General features: G+C 40.5%; 1 protein-coding gene across 1 annotated transcript in view; it reads right to left on the bottom strand.

Annotated features, from left to right (window-relative positions):
* ESRRG (estrogen related receptor gamma) overlaps positions 1–13,384 on the bottom strand; it is a 533,318-nt gene extending 519,934 nt beyond the window's left edge. The window contains exon 1 of the mRNA XM_043543651.1: positions 13,362–13,384. The gene's annotated coding sequence lies outside the window, so the exon portion shown is untranslated. The remainder of the gene's footprint in view (positions 1–13,361) is intronic.
* Between the last annotated feature and the right edge of the window lie 3,802 nt (positions 13,385–17,186).

The raw sequence follows: 17,186 nt of genomic DNA, 5'->3' as shown, positions 1-17,186 counted from the left end.
ATTCAGCATCTTCAAAGGCAGTGCACAGCTGAGAGAAAATATTAATTCTAATGCTTTTAATAGTCGGAGAAAAAAATATTTGTATAAAGAAAGCAAAGTCTGGAAAGAAAAATTAGGATTGGTTATATTACATGTTAGAATCAAACATGGCACAACAGAAATTTGGATTTTTAAAACAGCAATCTGATTGTTTTTTTTAAATTCTGCTTTCCTGTAGGAAACCTCTAATCTGATCGTAACTGAATGGTAACTATCATCTTTTCTTGACCAGATGTATGCAGGTAGATGTGGTAACATAATGGCAGCAAGCCAGGCTGTCAAATGGAGCAACTGTGGTCACTAAAATTCAGACTATGGTACTAAGGCTTCTTTCATTTTCATTAGATGAGGGGAAACATTTTCAGAAGTGCTTAAGTGATTTAGGAGCTTTTGTCCCATTTTCAAAAGCGACTTAGGCATGTAGGACCCTAAAACTCATTGAATAAAAATCAGTAGGATTTACACTTGTAAATGTCTAAGCCACATTTTAAAATAGGACATAGGAGCCTAAATCACTTAGGCACTTTTGAAAAAGTTACTGGTGCTCTGTTGAGTTGCTGGGTTGTTCCGCCCCCTTTCAGAATTTAATATTAAAAACACCTGCCAGTGTGTTTAGTTACAGTTTAACATCACGTTGAGAGGCGAGGCTTTTTGACTGGATTCGGTTTCCCTAATAACCTGAACTTTCAAATACTAATAGCCTAATAACCCTAATAGCCGGAACAGTCACATTCTTAGTTGATGCGGGGGCGGGGGGGAAGGGAATTGTGGTGGTAAAATCTCTAAGATGATAAGCCCATTTAACGAAGTCCATCTAAATCTATTTTAGCCCACTAGAGCTTTTTTCTTTTAAAGCTTTTTCTGATATGCCTCAAGTCCGATCATTCCAATTTGAAAAACAAAAAGCTTTCCAATCTCTCAGCAGTACAGAGATGATGGACTATATTTACATCCTATTCAAATACAGAGAATGGTAGCTTATAGAAATATATAGCTCCCATCAATCCTGTACAACCTTCACCTCAGACTTAAACTGGAGGTAATCAGTTCCATACTGCCATGAGTCCCACCTTATTTTTTTCAAAGGGAGACGAGAACAAACAAATGTTTGGACTACCACAATAGTATTAATAAACATGAGAATGCAACAGCTAGTGTTATTCTGCAGAAATGAATGAATAAATAAATAGACTATAAGCACTTTATTCTTCTCACATAATTTCTTCTCAGTGACATTATTGAACAGGCTGTTGAAAACAAACATCGTTAAATGAGAAAAGAAGAGTAGGAGCCTGCCTAATTCCCCACTGCAACATTTTCCAATGACGAATGCTCCCTAAATGGATTTAGCTTTTTGAAAAGAAGTCAGAGAGAAATTTGATGTGGCCCCCTGACCCCTGGTAAGCACATGTATCTTCACCTGTCACATAACACACTGGCACTTGCTTACTTTTCAGCAAAGACTATTGATTTTGCTTATTGGCTGCAGGCTAGTCCATAAAGAACAAATTACAAAGTCAGAGGTCTACAGTTAGCAATTGCTTGCATGATAACAGGGAGCGCAGCACTATTCCCACAACACAGTATTAACATTCTCACAAATGTGGACAAACCCAAGACATACACTTCTGAGGTAAAGTCCTCTGTGTTTTCAAAGATATACAATAAATGCAGCATAGAGTACATCTCATAGTCTCACCAATGATCTAAAATTGCAGGGATTGTCCCTTGTGCCTAATCTACACCCCGGTGTTTAAACCAGTTGTTTAAAAAGAACAAAGTGATAGGATATTAAAGGGACAGAGTTAGGTCGTTTAGTTATATTCTGTTGTTTTTTTAAAGATTTTTAGAAAACTGAATGTTAATAGAAATGATTTTACAATTAAAGTCACTATAAACCATTTTTTAAAATTTAAACATAGAAGCTCTGTGCTAGTTCATGGGAACCACAGAGAGACTAGTGAAAAATCAAAATAGGTTGATGGGCCATATTTTTAAAACCTAGCTTCGTTTTTGGCATCTTCAATGTGCAGGTATAAATAACTGCAAGCACAGTTGATGTCAAGTAGATGTTTCGGAACTTCGACGTCCCATTGAGATACATCTCTCTTTACCAAGATTGTGAGCACTGAAAAAGAAAGGCTGAGTGGAAGCTCCCTTCAAATTCTGACTTTTAACATTCTCTCAGTTGTAATATTCTCTCTCTATAGTTTTAACCTGAGAATGTCCCTTTAAAAACAGTACCAAACAGCTAGTGCAGGTAAAAGTTAGGCTGAACATTTTCATTGTTTGATGTACTTAACGCCTGTCAGAATTATAACTAGGCATTTTCCATAAAACATTCAAAAATATTGTCTAGGGTCAAAAAATGGTTGACTTCACAGGATCAGCATCCCATTTACCTCTCTAAAACAGCCAGCTACAGGGGGAAAGTTCAAGGGTAGGGTTTACAAAAGCATTCAACTTTGGCCTACTGGGTAGAGCACTGGACTGGGCCTCAAGAGACTCCAGTGCAATTACTGGCTCTGCTACTGGCCTGCTCAGTGACCTGGGGCAAGTCATTTCACCTCTCTCTGCCTCAGTTTCCCATCTGTAAAACAGGGATAATGATACTCTTTTGTAAAAGCGAATTCAGTGGAAGCAGAGTTGGGCAAGCCCTAAGCACCTTTGCAAATCCCATGCTCCGTGTCCACTCGGTGTATGTCTACACTGGACATTTTTACCTGATTGCCAATTAACTCGAGGCAGTTCACACATTTGTAAAGGCTCCTGTGAACAATTCTCAAATATTTATTCCACTCTACAAATGTTTACCTTTTACCTTAGGGCTCAGTCCAAATACAGAAGTCTAGTGTAGACAAAACCCTAAAAAGTCTAACTGAGCAAAAAAGTGGAATGATCTGTTGCTCAGACTCTGGCAAAGAATTCTGGGAAATGAGTTCCTAAGATGTGGCTCCTTCAATAAGAATGGTCTGCCAGAGATAAATGAAACTCAGAAACTCACAGCAATAATGCCTCAGCTTTCCTCAGTTGTCATGATGTAGCGTAAGACTAGGAGTTGGTTCTCTAAATAACTTGGTCCCAGGCCAAAGGCTTTAGAGATGATCACAAGCAGCTTAAATTACACCCAGTCTAATAGATAGCTAGTGCGGCATGTGGAACACAGGTGTTCAGTGCCCATGATGACCTAACCTCTTCAGAAGATGAACAGACAAGTCCTGTATCATCCACACTTCCAGATGCTCATCAATCACAGGGCCAATTAGAGTTAACTACATTAATCCCACCTAGAGATGTCAAAGTCTTGGATGACTCTGGCAAAGGCTACATTCAGAAGGAAAAAAGTCAATCTCCTAGTCATCCACAAATGGGAAAAAAGCACTAAGGGCCAGAGCTGTGATCTGCACAGCCAGAAGTAGAGAAGGATTCAATAGGACCTTAAGGTTGCACATCATGTTGGCAAAGGGTAGCATGACACTTCCAATAGAAAATACAAGCAGAATCCCCCTCCAGTCTCCTGTGAACCCCCTAGCCCATCAATGTCATTTTGGCTGGTTCAGTTTTCAGGCAGGTTGCTCCCGCCCAGGTCCATCCTCAGGCTGACACAGAGAAAACAAATTGGGACAGTGGAGTTACACCTCCATCCCTCATTTATAGTTCATGACAATGGAAAATGGGGCAAGGGCAGGACTGAGGAAAATGTCCATCTGCCTATTTGAAAGCACAATTCAGAAACTGGCTGGGATAGAGACATGCATACGGATCTGTGAAATATGGTTCTCAAACAGGTCGCAAAACCTTTAATCATCGTTAAGGGTTTTGTAACCTCAGTGACTCGTCTCAGAGAAAGGAGCTAGTCCCAAACTCTTTCGCCATTTTACCAAACTCAAATATTCAAAAATCATAAGACTAGCTTAAAAATCATGCAATTTTAAAAATAATACATTTTGGGGTTTGTTTGTTTGGTTTTATTTTTTTACTTCTGGAACGTTGAGGGTTCATGTCTTCAGGCTTTTGTCCATAACCAAGAGGGCTAGAAACTTGGTTTTTTTAAAACAACAATGTGAAAGCTGAGATTCTTATGCCAGCAAATGAATCCAGGATCTGGGGCTTTAAGAAAAATACCATGGACCAAGAAACTTGCAATAAAATTGCAAGAGCTTGCAACACTGCTGTTGTATGCGTAGGTAACTGGTTTGGAGAATAGGGATGGCTGCCATACGTCTGGACAAGTGGGCTTGATACAAGAGATCTCTGAATGAAGTAAAGAGCTGCTATCAGTCAGCAAGCAATGGCGACAGTTTGACCAAAGGAAGAGAGAACTGCTTTCATGAAAACTATGTTATTCACTTTTCCTTTTTCTCTGTAACCAGGCTGAGGATTTTTACCTAGCTTAGCTTATGAAAAGTGCAAATCTAGAGATGTTAAGCAAATGTCTGTTCTTTTCTTTCCATTCTCTCTGTGTGATAATAAATCTTGGTTTTTGGTTAATGTTACTGTTGTCTGGATATTTTCATGCAAATGCTCCTGAAGGAAAGAGCCCTATAACTTCTCAGGAGCAGTGCTGAAGGGTAAAGTGTTTCTGGAATCTATAACTCCCTCTCAGTCTTGGCCAGGGGGCCTAGACAAAGGTGTCCTAACCCAGTGAGTTGTGCTGCCATCAGGCTGTAGTGGATGAATACACAGAGAGGCTGAAGGACCAAGGATGAGACAAGAGTTGCTGTAGGTGCTGGTCAGATATGGTGACAGCAGAATTTGGGCTAGATGAAAAGGAGATGAACTGTTGCCATCTGCAGAGCTGACTCACTGGAGGTGGGCCACAGGACCTCTTCTCCCTCATAGAGTTCCTCCAGATGGAGCTCCTCCAAAGAAAGGTGAGTGTTTGTTAGTGCCTGACCCTACACTGCATCCAGACAGATCACTGCAGATATTACCAATTTCCCCCCCCCCAAATTAAACATTCTTCACAGTTGGGAAAAATGATACCCTTGCAGAGCTGGGGAGTTTGTGATTCATTAGTGTATCTGTAACTCTGAACAGTTTTGCCGGTATAAGGCCAAATCTTCAGGTCCTTATTCAGTTTCTACTCAGTCTTTATTTGGGGCCAAAAACTCCCACTAGCGTCACACTGAGTAAGGACCTGAGGATTTGGCTTTTAGAGAGGGAAAGGACACCTGTTTGGTTCCAGCATGGCAACAGCCTCGAGTGTTAAAGCTCTCTGGACCAAATCCTATTTAGCATCACCCATTCAACTCATTTGGCCTCACTGGAATTGCACAGGTGATAAATCATACCCCCATGCTGGAGCTGATCGGATTCACATAGCGACTTCTAATAGCATTCTAGCCTCTTCCTCTGCTGCTTCATTAGTTGCAGGTCACATATAAACCACGATTTACTCAATAAAAGGTTGAAATTTTAAAAATATTGAACATTTTCAATACTGTGGTGTGGAGTTCACATTCCAATTCCACATTAAATTCTATAAACCAAAGTAGTGAAACTGAGATTTGCAACAGAAAGACATGTGATACCTTTAAAAAGACATGTAATGAAACTAATCAATCATCCCCATAGCATTTATAATTATCTAGAGTACAGATGTTAAAGCCATCATTCATGCTCTGGAAAATCCTGCTCTTTATCTCCTGGACATTGTGTGCTTTTGATCATTCCCACCTTTCTGGCAGTTTAATCAGGAAAACAAATATTTGAAAGCTACTTTTTTAAGGTAGCACTATTTTAGGTCAGTTGCGTGGAAAACAAATATAACCAAGAGTTAAATAACATGGTAGTCACAGCTAAGGCCTACACAACATCTCTGTATGCAAAACTGTTTTGTTTCCATATATCTTAGTCATTCTACAGATACTAAAAAAAACCCAAAACAATTGCGCTAACAAGTCTTTCACTATTGCTCTGTAAGCAAGTCTAATTATTCCCTAAACACAGGTTTTTATGGGTATTACTGAGTTACCACCAGTTTTACTGAGCTACTGATGCAAACTTCTGTTTCAAGTGAAAGAAAAGCTTGCAATTTTTTTCAGAGTATGAGTCAATGTTACTGTTTAGGATTCATCAAATGATACTTTAGAAAGACTGCTTAGATATGCAGACCACATATTTAAAATGGACTGTTGCTAAACTGGGTATGTAAAGATCAGGAATACATGTAGTTGGTATAAAAAGGAATGTATTTGACAAGTTCTCCTCAGAGTACAAGGTGTAAAACAGTGCTGTGGTTTAGGGATCTACTGTACCTTATACAGCCTGCTAACAGTATTGCATGTCAGACTGAGAAAGTCTCAGGTACTGAAGCCAAGTTTTGCTCATTCCCATGATGTTAATCACTTCAGAACCACACAGCTCTGCAACACGTGGACTTTTTGTGGTGTCAAATGGATGGAACAAGTTTGTCATCATCCAGTGCTAATAGCAGCCACACGCAGGGACATTTTCAATATTCCACAATGATTACTGTTACTAATTCTGCTGTGAAATATGCAAAGCATCTGCACAGGGAATTCAAAAAAGTGTGGCCAAAATAGCACTCACTTTCTCTCCCCGCTTCTGGTGTCTGTATAAGACAGCACTGAGACAGATCATATGACCTAAGCCACTGCAAATCCTCATCACTTTTCATGGGAGAACAGAAAAGTGCTGATCCTGAAGCATTTATGCTGATGGAACACAGATAATAATCTGCAGGTGTAACTTCAAAAAATATAGTATGTGAAGCATAAAATAATGTAAATAGGGCTGAAATTTTACAGACAAAAGAAGAAAGATTAAGCACTCGATACCACGCACACAAAACATGTATATAGTTATGTAAATGTAAAACTATGTCAAAATGGTTGTAAACATTGTGATGTCCAGAATACATATAATTGTTATTATAGCTAAATGTAGTATTAATACAAATACCCCAGAAGAGAGATGGAATAAACCATTTTTTCCCCTCTCATGAAAAATTACCAGTAATAATTGACTGTAACTCTGCTGGGCTCCACCTCTTGAGAGATATGACCATTCCTAAGCCATGAACATAGGTAGCTCACTGCAGCCATGGTTTTTAGATACCCTTTGGGCCTGAATCTCAGCTGGTGTAAATCAGTGTCACTCCACTGATTGCAGTGGTTGATTTACACCAGCCGAGGAGCTGGCCTTCTGTGTGTGCAGTACACCTTCATGACACATTTAATTCTATGTTACAAGCAGAAGCAAGTTGTCTTGTTTGAATGGGAAGTTCTGTGTTGACATACATGGTGCTTCTCTGAAAGCTCATGAGCTACACCCTTCCCCTGCAAGCCCCAGTCAGAAGAGAAATATTGGGGCACACAGCTCTGGCGTCCTGATCCTAGATCCCAAAAAACGCACACCTGAACACTTTGCAGAACAGCTGCAAGTCCTGCAAAGGTTGAGCAGCAGGGAGGCATTCTACTGTGAGGCTTAGGAGCCAGGGACAAGGTCAATTTGTTTTAGTGCATAACCTTGACCCTTCCATGACCCCTATCTCCATGCCTCCCTCTTCTTGGCTTGGATTGCTATGTGCCTGGCATTAGGAAACTGCCTAAATAGCTGTGCAAAGGTTGGCCTGGGCACGTCCGGGCTGGCTAGAATAAACACAGAATAGTACAACTTTTGCAGCATTCATCAGCACTTGGTTTTTTGCTTAAGCCTAAAGATCCAGGATTTGGCAGCATTTAAAACGAATAGTGTTTTCAGTCTAATTTCATACCTCTAAAGGGAGTGATAATTTGGCATGAGTTTCATCATGCAGGTACATCATTGGGGAGAGGGGATGTCTTATCAAAATTATGAGCATAATAATACACCTCTCTCATTGCGTACCTCTGAGAGCAGTATGCTTTGGGCAGGTTGTCGTTTCCTCACAGTATCTACATGGTGACAGTCAAAACTGAAGAACAGGTTGATACTCAGATGCTTATTAATAGCCTTAGATTAGACATTTCCTGCGTGCAGCTGGGCCACTTCCACATAGGATGGGAAAGGGCAGTACAAGCTGCTCTGCCAGTCTGCCTCATCCTTACTTGGAGAGGCCATTTTTTGGCCTAAGGGTATTCTCAATGTCTATTCAGTCCATGGCCTGTCTGCTGGTACTAATTAGTGACAGGACTTTTGGTAATGTGAAAGACATCTGCTAGAAAGTGGACTGAAATGAGCAACTTGTCTAAGGCACTGACCTGCTCTTCGTAGGGCTGATTGGGAATTTCTGACTAAATGTTTTTCGTTGGAAAATGCCCAGTTTGTCAAAACTGAAACTTTTCATGCAATGTACCAGTTTGGACAAAAGAGTTTCTCAGGCCCAGGATGGGATTTCTGGTCAAAATCAGAGAGCGAGGCAGAGAGCTAGAGACTCCATAATACCCCATAGCTTAGTGGCTGGGCACTTACTTGGGAAGTGAGAGACCCAGGGTCAAGTCCCATCTCACTTCCCAGGTAAGTGCCCTTACTAGCAGCCTATGGGTCTCTCTGCCTCTTATTTGTTATGAAAACATCAAAAAAAAAGTTTCATCCCAATGCAAGGACAAATTTTTTAAAATCTCAAAAATTTTCACTGGGGGGAAAACCATTTCTTGCCCATCTCTAGCTGTGAGATGGTGACAACTTTAGTTGGGCTGAATCCGAACAAGGGATGAACAGGAGAAAGACCCCCATCCTATTATCCCTCCCTTACTTCAGTTATGCATAATACAGAGAAGACAGAAGGAAAGAGCATTGTATTGTACTGTACTTCATATTCTCTGAAGAAGAAATGCCACTACAGGGACTGGATCACACAGCAGGGACATATCTGGACAATGTAACATTTCTCTTCATTCTAAAGGTCAAACTGTGGTGGGTCCATGCAGATTGGTACATACACAAAAGATTCCAAGAGGATCCTTTTTGTGCCTTCTCCAGAGGGGCCTAGCACAACTAGTCCTAGAGTTCAGGGAGGGAAAACACTCCACATGGCTAGCTATGGTGGGTGTTAGCTTTTACAAAAGTGGTGAGGAATGGCCAGGACTCCTACCGGGCAGTGCAGTCTTCAATTTACCTGACTCCTCTCTTGGATATCTCCCAGGTAAGGCTGAATCTCTAAGGCACAAGGAATGCAAGCAACTGAATAGGCAAGCTGGACATATGTTATATGCAGTGTTGTTGTACCTGTGTTGGTCCCATGATATGAGAGAGACAAGGTGGGTGAGGTAATACCTTTTATTGGACCAACTCCTAGTAGTGGGAGAGATGAGGTTTCAAGCTACACAGAGCACTTCTTCAGACCTGGGAAACATACTCAAGAGACTACAAGGTGGAACAGATTGTTTAGGGAGAACTCCTCTGCCTGTGCTTGGAATCCCAGCAGATTTGTGGGGGGAAATTCCTGCCTTCTGAGGCCACAGAGTGGCAGCAGACATGGTCCATGAACGAGGTGTTGGCTCCCCAGCTCCTTATGTCCCCCACCCAGAATTCTGCCTTGACCTTGCCAGGAAAAGCTTAAATTAAAATGAAAGTGGTTTTGGTTTTTATCAAAAAAAAAAAATGAGGTTTTTGTAGAAAACTTGAAAACCAAAACATGTTCCGATTTTTGAATGAAAACCCAAAATATTTCAATGAAAATGGACATTTTCCACAAAGACTTTCCCATTTTCTTTCAAAAAGAATATTTTAATAAAAATTTTTCAAGCAGCAATAAACCTACCCCACTTGTGAAGCAGAATTGCATGGGTCCCCCTGCCACGGGAGCCTCCATAACTAGAAGTCAGTGGGAAATTGCCTGGGTAAGAACCTGAGGATTTGGTCCTAAATCTGTCTAAAAGAACAGAATAAAACTCAAACTACAGAATGTATATTTCTGCTGCAGTCTTTCCACATTTTCCTACAGAAATGAGACAGATACATTTTCTTCACTACTTAAGTTTGACAATTATACTCTAATCTTTACCTGAATATTTAATTTATGTTTACCTTTTTTTCCCTTAATCAAAGACTCTGCCAATCAATAAATACAAATATTTTAAACTATTGATAAAGGCTATGGTAAATATGCCTCAGAACACATCCCAGGAATCAATATGGATGTAGATATAACAAGAAGTCTCTTCCTGCAAAGTGAAGTTGAAAGCTGATATGCCCTAAAGAAATGTGATACATAAAAAAAGTATTGCCCCATAAAAGAATGCTGCAAATTAGCAGAATATTTGTACAATTACACTAATGAAAACCCAGGCAGTAATGGCAATACCCATGAGACTTTGGGAGAGCTTCTTCCTGCCAAGTCAAATGACTGCAACACTAGACAAACTGGACACTTAATTTTTCTACTACCTGCACCTTGTCTGTTGTTTCCACTATCAGCACTTTACAGAACCTTGAAGTCATCATGCTGAGGGCCAGTTCCTTTCTGGAATGTGAACACTCAGTTCCCTCTAACCTACAGCTCAGCCAGGCCAACCAGCAGCCATCACATGGAAACAACTTTGGGATTCTCAGCGCTACATAGCACTTAGCTCTGCTGAGGGTATTATTCAACTCGGCTGATAAGTAAAAGGATTTTAAAAGTTATAGAAGTTTTTAAATATAAATTAAACAAATTAAAATGATGTAGGATGAAATGGGAGAGACATTATCCAACTGTGACAAGACACCAAGTGCCCATGGTCAGCTTCATAGCCCATGTGAATACAGTGAGCCTTTCCCCAGCTTTATAGACGCACATACAATAGAATTAAAACACCTAACAAAAATAAGAGTCCAGATTAAACCAATGAGAAAATACTCCCCTGCCCACAGGAAGAGAAAATTGAACCCTTCCTGCTTAACACACCCGATTACAGGAAAACCCTAACAGTATGTCCAGCATCCCAGAAGAGCAACAGATACTGGCTCTGATGAACTATGGGAAGTGCATAATACAACTGAAGGTCCTCTGCTAAGATCAGTGGTTTTCAACCTGTGATCTGTGGACCCCTGGGGACCACGGACTACATCTAAGGGGTCTGTGAAAGGTTGTTGTTACCACAGAACAGTGGTTTTCAACCTGTGATCCACGGACCTCTGGGGGTCTGCAGACTATGCCTAAGACTTCCAAAGAGGTCCACACCTCCATTAGAAATCTTTTAGGGGTCCTCAAATGAAAAAAAGGTTGAAAACCACTGACTAAGAAAATACAGATGTACAAATTTTGAGACTCTTAGCGCAGACAGTCACAGGTGGTCTGAACTCTTGGGACAAAGAACACAAGACAGGTGATTTCTAAAATATCCAGGATCCTACCCATAAAGAGCTTTATAGATCAAACCAACACCTTGAAACGGACCTGGAAATTAACTGGAAGCTACTGCAGTCTTTGGAGTACAAGCACAATGTGTCCAGTAAGTAAGACACTGCTATGGAAGCAGGAAGCCACCTCCTGAAGCTTCCAGGTGGTCAGCCACAGCCCCACGTACACAGCAGTATTCCCATCTTGATATGACAAAGCCATGGATCACTGTGGCCAATTCCGCATCCAATAGCCAGGTTACAATGGGCTACCATTGTCACAGCCCTTACTCAGCTGCACTGGGGAGCAAGAGAAAGTAAGTCCCCATCACCCCCATTATTCCTCTGTTCGGCTCTGCTCTGACTCTCACTTGAGACTTCCCACAGGTGGGTGGATAGGAAGCAGGAAGGGTAAGGAGTGGGAGTAGCCCTGGCTCTGCCTCCCCTGCTTGCTGACCAGAGGAACTGACTGGGCACACACAGTGGGAACAAAGCGCTCCACAAGAGTGGGTGAAGTTATCTACCCTGTCCCCAGGAAAAAAGAGGGAGCAAGGGAGGAAATGAGAGTCTGAGACTCAGTTTTGTTTTCAGGTCTGTTCCTGTGGTTGCAGGATTACCCACCACCCCTTAGACACAGCACTTTTTAAAGTTACACTCTAGCACAGAGGTGGCCAACCTGAGCCTGAGAAGGAGCCAGAATTTACCAATGTGCCTTGCCAAAGAGACACAGTAATATGTCAGCAGCCTCCCATCAGCTCCCCACCCCACTCCCAGCATCTCCCCTTCCAATCAGCTGTTTCGTGGCATGCAGGAGGCTCGGAGAGGGAGTGGGAGGAGGGAGGGCACGGCAGGCTCAGGGGAGGGGGCGGGAAGGGGTGGAGCGGGGGCAGGACCTGTGGCAGAGACGGGTTGAGCAGTGAGCACCCCCCACAGCACATTGGAAAGTTGGCACCTGTAGCTCCAGCCCCGGAGTCGGTGCCTATACAAGCGCCGCATATTATAGAATGAGGACTGCACATCACTGGAGCGCTGGGTCCTGGTGGGAGTTGGAATCAGGTGTGAAATTCAACTGCTTTGAATGTTTTGAAAAGTAAATAGTCCTTGGGATACAGAATGTTCAGCCATGCATTTGTTTCATGTAATGAATTCCCTATAATTGCCCCCATCCCACCTACAAATTAGCTAATTATCTTTAATTAGCTCTTTGATCACACTTGCACCCTGGTTGTGTTTTGGATTGCACAGTTTCCGCTTGGCCATTGGAATCTACTCTGTGACTGTGGTGTCTCCTGGTTCCCGCAGGAGTCCCCTCCCCTGCCGGATGCATCTCGCTCTGGGGCAATCTGACTTGTGCTGAGTGTAAAATTCTCCTTTGCTCCATTTCCCCATGTCACTCCTAGTTACTGCCTTGGAGCCTGCAGCGTCCATTCTTGTTTCTTTCTGCTGTTGAGAGATTAAAACAATTTGATTCTCGTTCCCAGAACACACTGCTCGGCACAGTTTGGCTAAAAGACCGCGGTCAGACAGAACTGGCTGGTGAATCTTGCCCATATGCTGAGGTTTTAGCTGATCGCCATATTTGGGGTCGGGAAGGAATTTTCCTCCAGGGCAGATTGGAAGAGGCCCTGGGGGTTTTTCGCCTTCCTCTGTAGCATGGGGTACGGGTCACTTGCTGGAGGATTCTCTGCTCCTTGAAGTCTTTAAACCACGATTTGAGGACGTCAATAGCTCAGACACGGGTGAGAGGCTTTTCGCAGGAGTGGGTGGGTGAAATTCTGTGGCCTGCGTTGTGCAGGAGGTCAGACTAGATGATCATAATGGTCCTTTCTGACCTTAGTATCTATGAATCTATGAATCTATGAATCTTCCGAAGAGCCGCACGTGGCTCCAGAGCCACAGGTTGGCCACCCCTGGACTAGCACCTATGTAACCAAGTTTTAGAAAAGTAGCATCTTATATAGCTGCATAAAGAGGGACTCAAATTAGTAACTATTTATTGTGACAGTGAAATTTGGTTTTGTTGATCACCACTATAATGATAAAAAATTACTTACAGGTGCTGTTTCCCTTGTTTGTAGCGATGGCGAATGGCTAGCTGCTGTAGCGTGATTGCTTTTTCTTAGGTAGGAAAGAATTTCAGGCTTTGTTTATTGCCATTCAGCAGCAGGTAAAGAATGTTACATCTTTTGGGAGAGCTACTTATTACCTGATTGAGCTGCTTTGGCATTCCTTTTGCACACCTTGCAAAGTGAACCTTTTGTTTCTTTGTACATATTTGACTGGTGAAGTGCGCTTGTTTGTACGTAGTGATCACTTTGAGAAAACAAATCAATGCAGAGAATGCTCAAGTTGATCCTTATAAAAACTACTTTGCCTCTTTAAAAATATGAGACTGTAAATGGGTTATAAATCCAAAAGTGTCTGCTGCATACCCATATAGTAGGTTTTTTGGATTTTAAAAATTGAATCTCAGATTTTGACACAGTAATTTTAGTCTCAAGAGACTGTTATTGTTAATGTAAAATTCCAAAAAGATTGTGATTGTTCATATAAAGTAAGGATTAGGAGAAATGACAAATGTGTAAAAGTATTAGTATGCAAGTGTCTTATATTACAAAGTTCAACTAATTTTAGTGTTTGAGAAATTGGATAAAACAATTTTAATAGACTCATGTCAAATAAAATACCTTTTAACCATTATAACATTATTCTAAATATAGAATGTACGAATAAAGCAATCCTTGCTAGCACAGTAGAGCACCTGGTGAATTTTATACCTGACGTAAGTATTATCATTTTCTTCTTGTCAAAAGAACAAAGTTTACTCCATCAGACACGCCAAATCAAGGTGCGCAACGTGCAGGTCCGCTGTACTGCAGGGTCTGCTGAACAGGTCATTTTTAGCAATTACATTTCTCATTTTGCATTTGTGAAGACTGTTTTAAAAGCATGTTTTGAGAATTATATTCTCCATGCTGCAGGCTCTTGCTCCCATACAACCATTAAGGACACATCACCAAACCACTTGAAGCAGACCCTGACCTGGAAAAATCTGTTGGTTTGGAGATAAGGGGGAAAGTCTTCATTTCTTTTCTACAGCTTTGGAAGATAAAATTCAGAATCTTAGATAAAAGCTCATATTAATCTTTTACTCACATGCTTGTCAAAAAGACTGTACAAACATGTTTTCTTATTCAGCACCAACAAAGTCTGATTCAACTTTTCTATGAAGCCTTATTGCACATGTGAAGAATAGATTTTCAACATACACATGTATAATAGATAGTTACTAATACAGGCCTGATTTTGATCTCCCACTGATGTAAATCATGATTTATTCCAGTTGACTAAATTAAATTACACTGGTGTACATCTGGCTAACCAGAACCAGGCCCCATAACTATCGTATATAACACACATATTCAGACCTGAGTTCTACAATGTTACTTAATCATTCATTTTTATTTCCTCTAAGAAAATTTAAAAATATTATGGCTGAATTTGAGTGTCTCTCTCTTTTGAAAGGGGAGCAAAATCAATGCCATCTACATGACAGCAAATTACATTTTTCTTTTGTATTACAGTACTTTTCCAGGAGTTGATATTTAAAGAAAAAATACTGATGATCATTTAACATAGTAAGAATTCACTTAAATGAACTGCCAGAAGAATAGAACTCTTAAAATAATTGATTTTTCTCCACATCAAATGAAAAATGTATCATATCGTACAATGAAGTCCTTCTGAACAAAAGTCATTTTCTGTCCATTAAAGGAAACGTAAAATACATTGCAGTATTTAATTAACAAAAGTCTTGACAGAACTGATTTCCAGAACATAAATTTACAAACTATACAAAAGATAGCAAAATGCCATAAACAAAAAGGCTTGTCATCTAAACATAAACTGAGTCCTAAACAATTTATAAATGTAGAAAATTCAAAACCAGCACAATTAAAATAAAAAAGCCAGTCCTTTTTTAAAATAAACTTGTAACTCCTCAGTGTTTTTGCTAGCATGCTGATGCATTACATTTGTTGAATGTATAGAATGATTTGACAATGACAGCTATCTCATGACAGGCAATAGCAGCAGACAGCCTTTGAAAAAATCCATACTGACCTCACCTCCATCCAACTCCTATTGACAGTTGTCACTCAAATTGTGATATCACATAAACACTTTCCGATCTGCGGCTTAAGTTTCCATAGTAGGGCAAAATCCTGTTAACTTCTGACCCACCTCTCAGACACCCATTCTGTTGTATTCATGTTTGCAAAACACTGACAGATTTTCCAGGCAGAATATCTATGGCTTGCGAGATACCCACACTCGTCCTCATACTTCCCCCCCCCTAAACTCTAGTCAAGTACTTTAAGGTCACTCACCATTAGTGAAATTAAAGTAGAACAGTTTTACATCTACTTTAGGGACTACAGAAAAATTTCATTTACACGTACTCCATGAAACCAGAACTCCACCTTCCCCATACTGCTCTTCTGTCCCCTGATATGTGGGGATTAGTTGTCCTCCCACCATCTGGACCCTTTTAGTCAAATATTTGCAGTGTCTCCAAAATGTTTTGATTAAACAGGGATGTACTGTAATTCCAGATAGTGAAGTTTCACCCACATTAAAAAGGGGAGGATGGGAGAGTATAAAACATATCAAAGATTATAATACTTAACACTTATATAAAGGGATAGTAGGGAAGCCAGCATTTTGACGATAAAACAAGGGTGGTTTATACAGACAGCAAAGGAAAGAATGGTCTCTGTTAATGGGTCTAGAAATGATGAGGTACTATGCCATTATATCTGAAAGAGTTTCATAACTGAAATCATTGAGAATATGGAGTATTTGAATATATTAGTCCTATCTAATTGGACTCCTGCAAAATTTTCATGCATTTGCATGAAACTACAGAAAAAGGCCAATTTCAAATTATTTCAAAGATTTAAAGGAAGAGGAATCATAATCACTGTGACAGGGTTAATTTTAAAGGAGGGAGCCCTTACCCTGGCCCTCCTTATTTAGCTCTTCAACCTAAAATGTCATTCTTGTGCTACCACCCAAGTAATTAAAATTGGGTACCTTACTTTAAGCCAAGAATATGGATCATCAGAGGACATATATTATGTGTGGTCTAAGAGCCTCATTATTTATGCCATGCCCCAAATTTCCTTCCCCACCCAAAATCAGGGTGTGATCACATTTTATGATCAGACCCCAAATACAGAATCAAAAAAAGAGGAAACTCCAGCCAGATAAGAAAAGTAAATATAAACTTAGTTTCACAACTGAACTTTTCTAATGCTTATAATTCACAGGAACTGAAAAATAAGATCTGGTCTTTGTGGAACTGTGATAGATACGGATCTAGAATGAAAGGCTGTCCTATAAAATTAGAGATAGTTTGGAGATACAGACTTATTCTTAAGGATATATTCCTTCCTGGATGTCAGGTGCCATTTGTCACACCCTGGATTTTGCTGTCCATCAGGATATAGGTTAAAAAAAAAAGCGTTTCATAGCTCAAGGAGTTTATTCAACAGAAATTTTACACAGTAGAGGGAGCAGTCTCCAACCCTTTTGTAAAAGATAAAACAGGGGAAGTCTACATTAGTGTGCATGCACAATACCAGGATGCAAAGCATCAAAATAATTTATTGAACAATCATGCTGAAGGTGTTTTGTGGTTGCTCCATTTTACAGTTCAAATTATTGGCTAGATTTGGCCTGGCCAGTTTAATTGGAGGGTACAGAACAGTTCAATTTCACCTGTGAACCTTCTTGCTATGATCACAGTTGGGGGTGGGGAGCAAGACAAAGTAGCAACAAGTTTGTTTTGTTTGCTAACAGCAACCAAGATTTGAAAT

Source organism: Chelonia mydas, chromosome 3, assembly GCF_015237465.2.
Source record: "Chelonia mydas isolate rCheMyd1 chromosome 3, rCheMyd1.pri.v2, whole genome shotgun sequence".
Lineage (NCBI taxonomy): Eukaryota > Metazoa > Chordata > Testudines > Cheloniidae > Chelonia > Chelonia mydas.
This window is presented reverse-complemented; position numbering and strand designations above follow the sequence as displayed.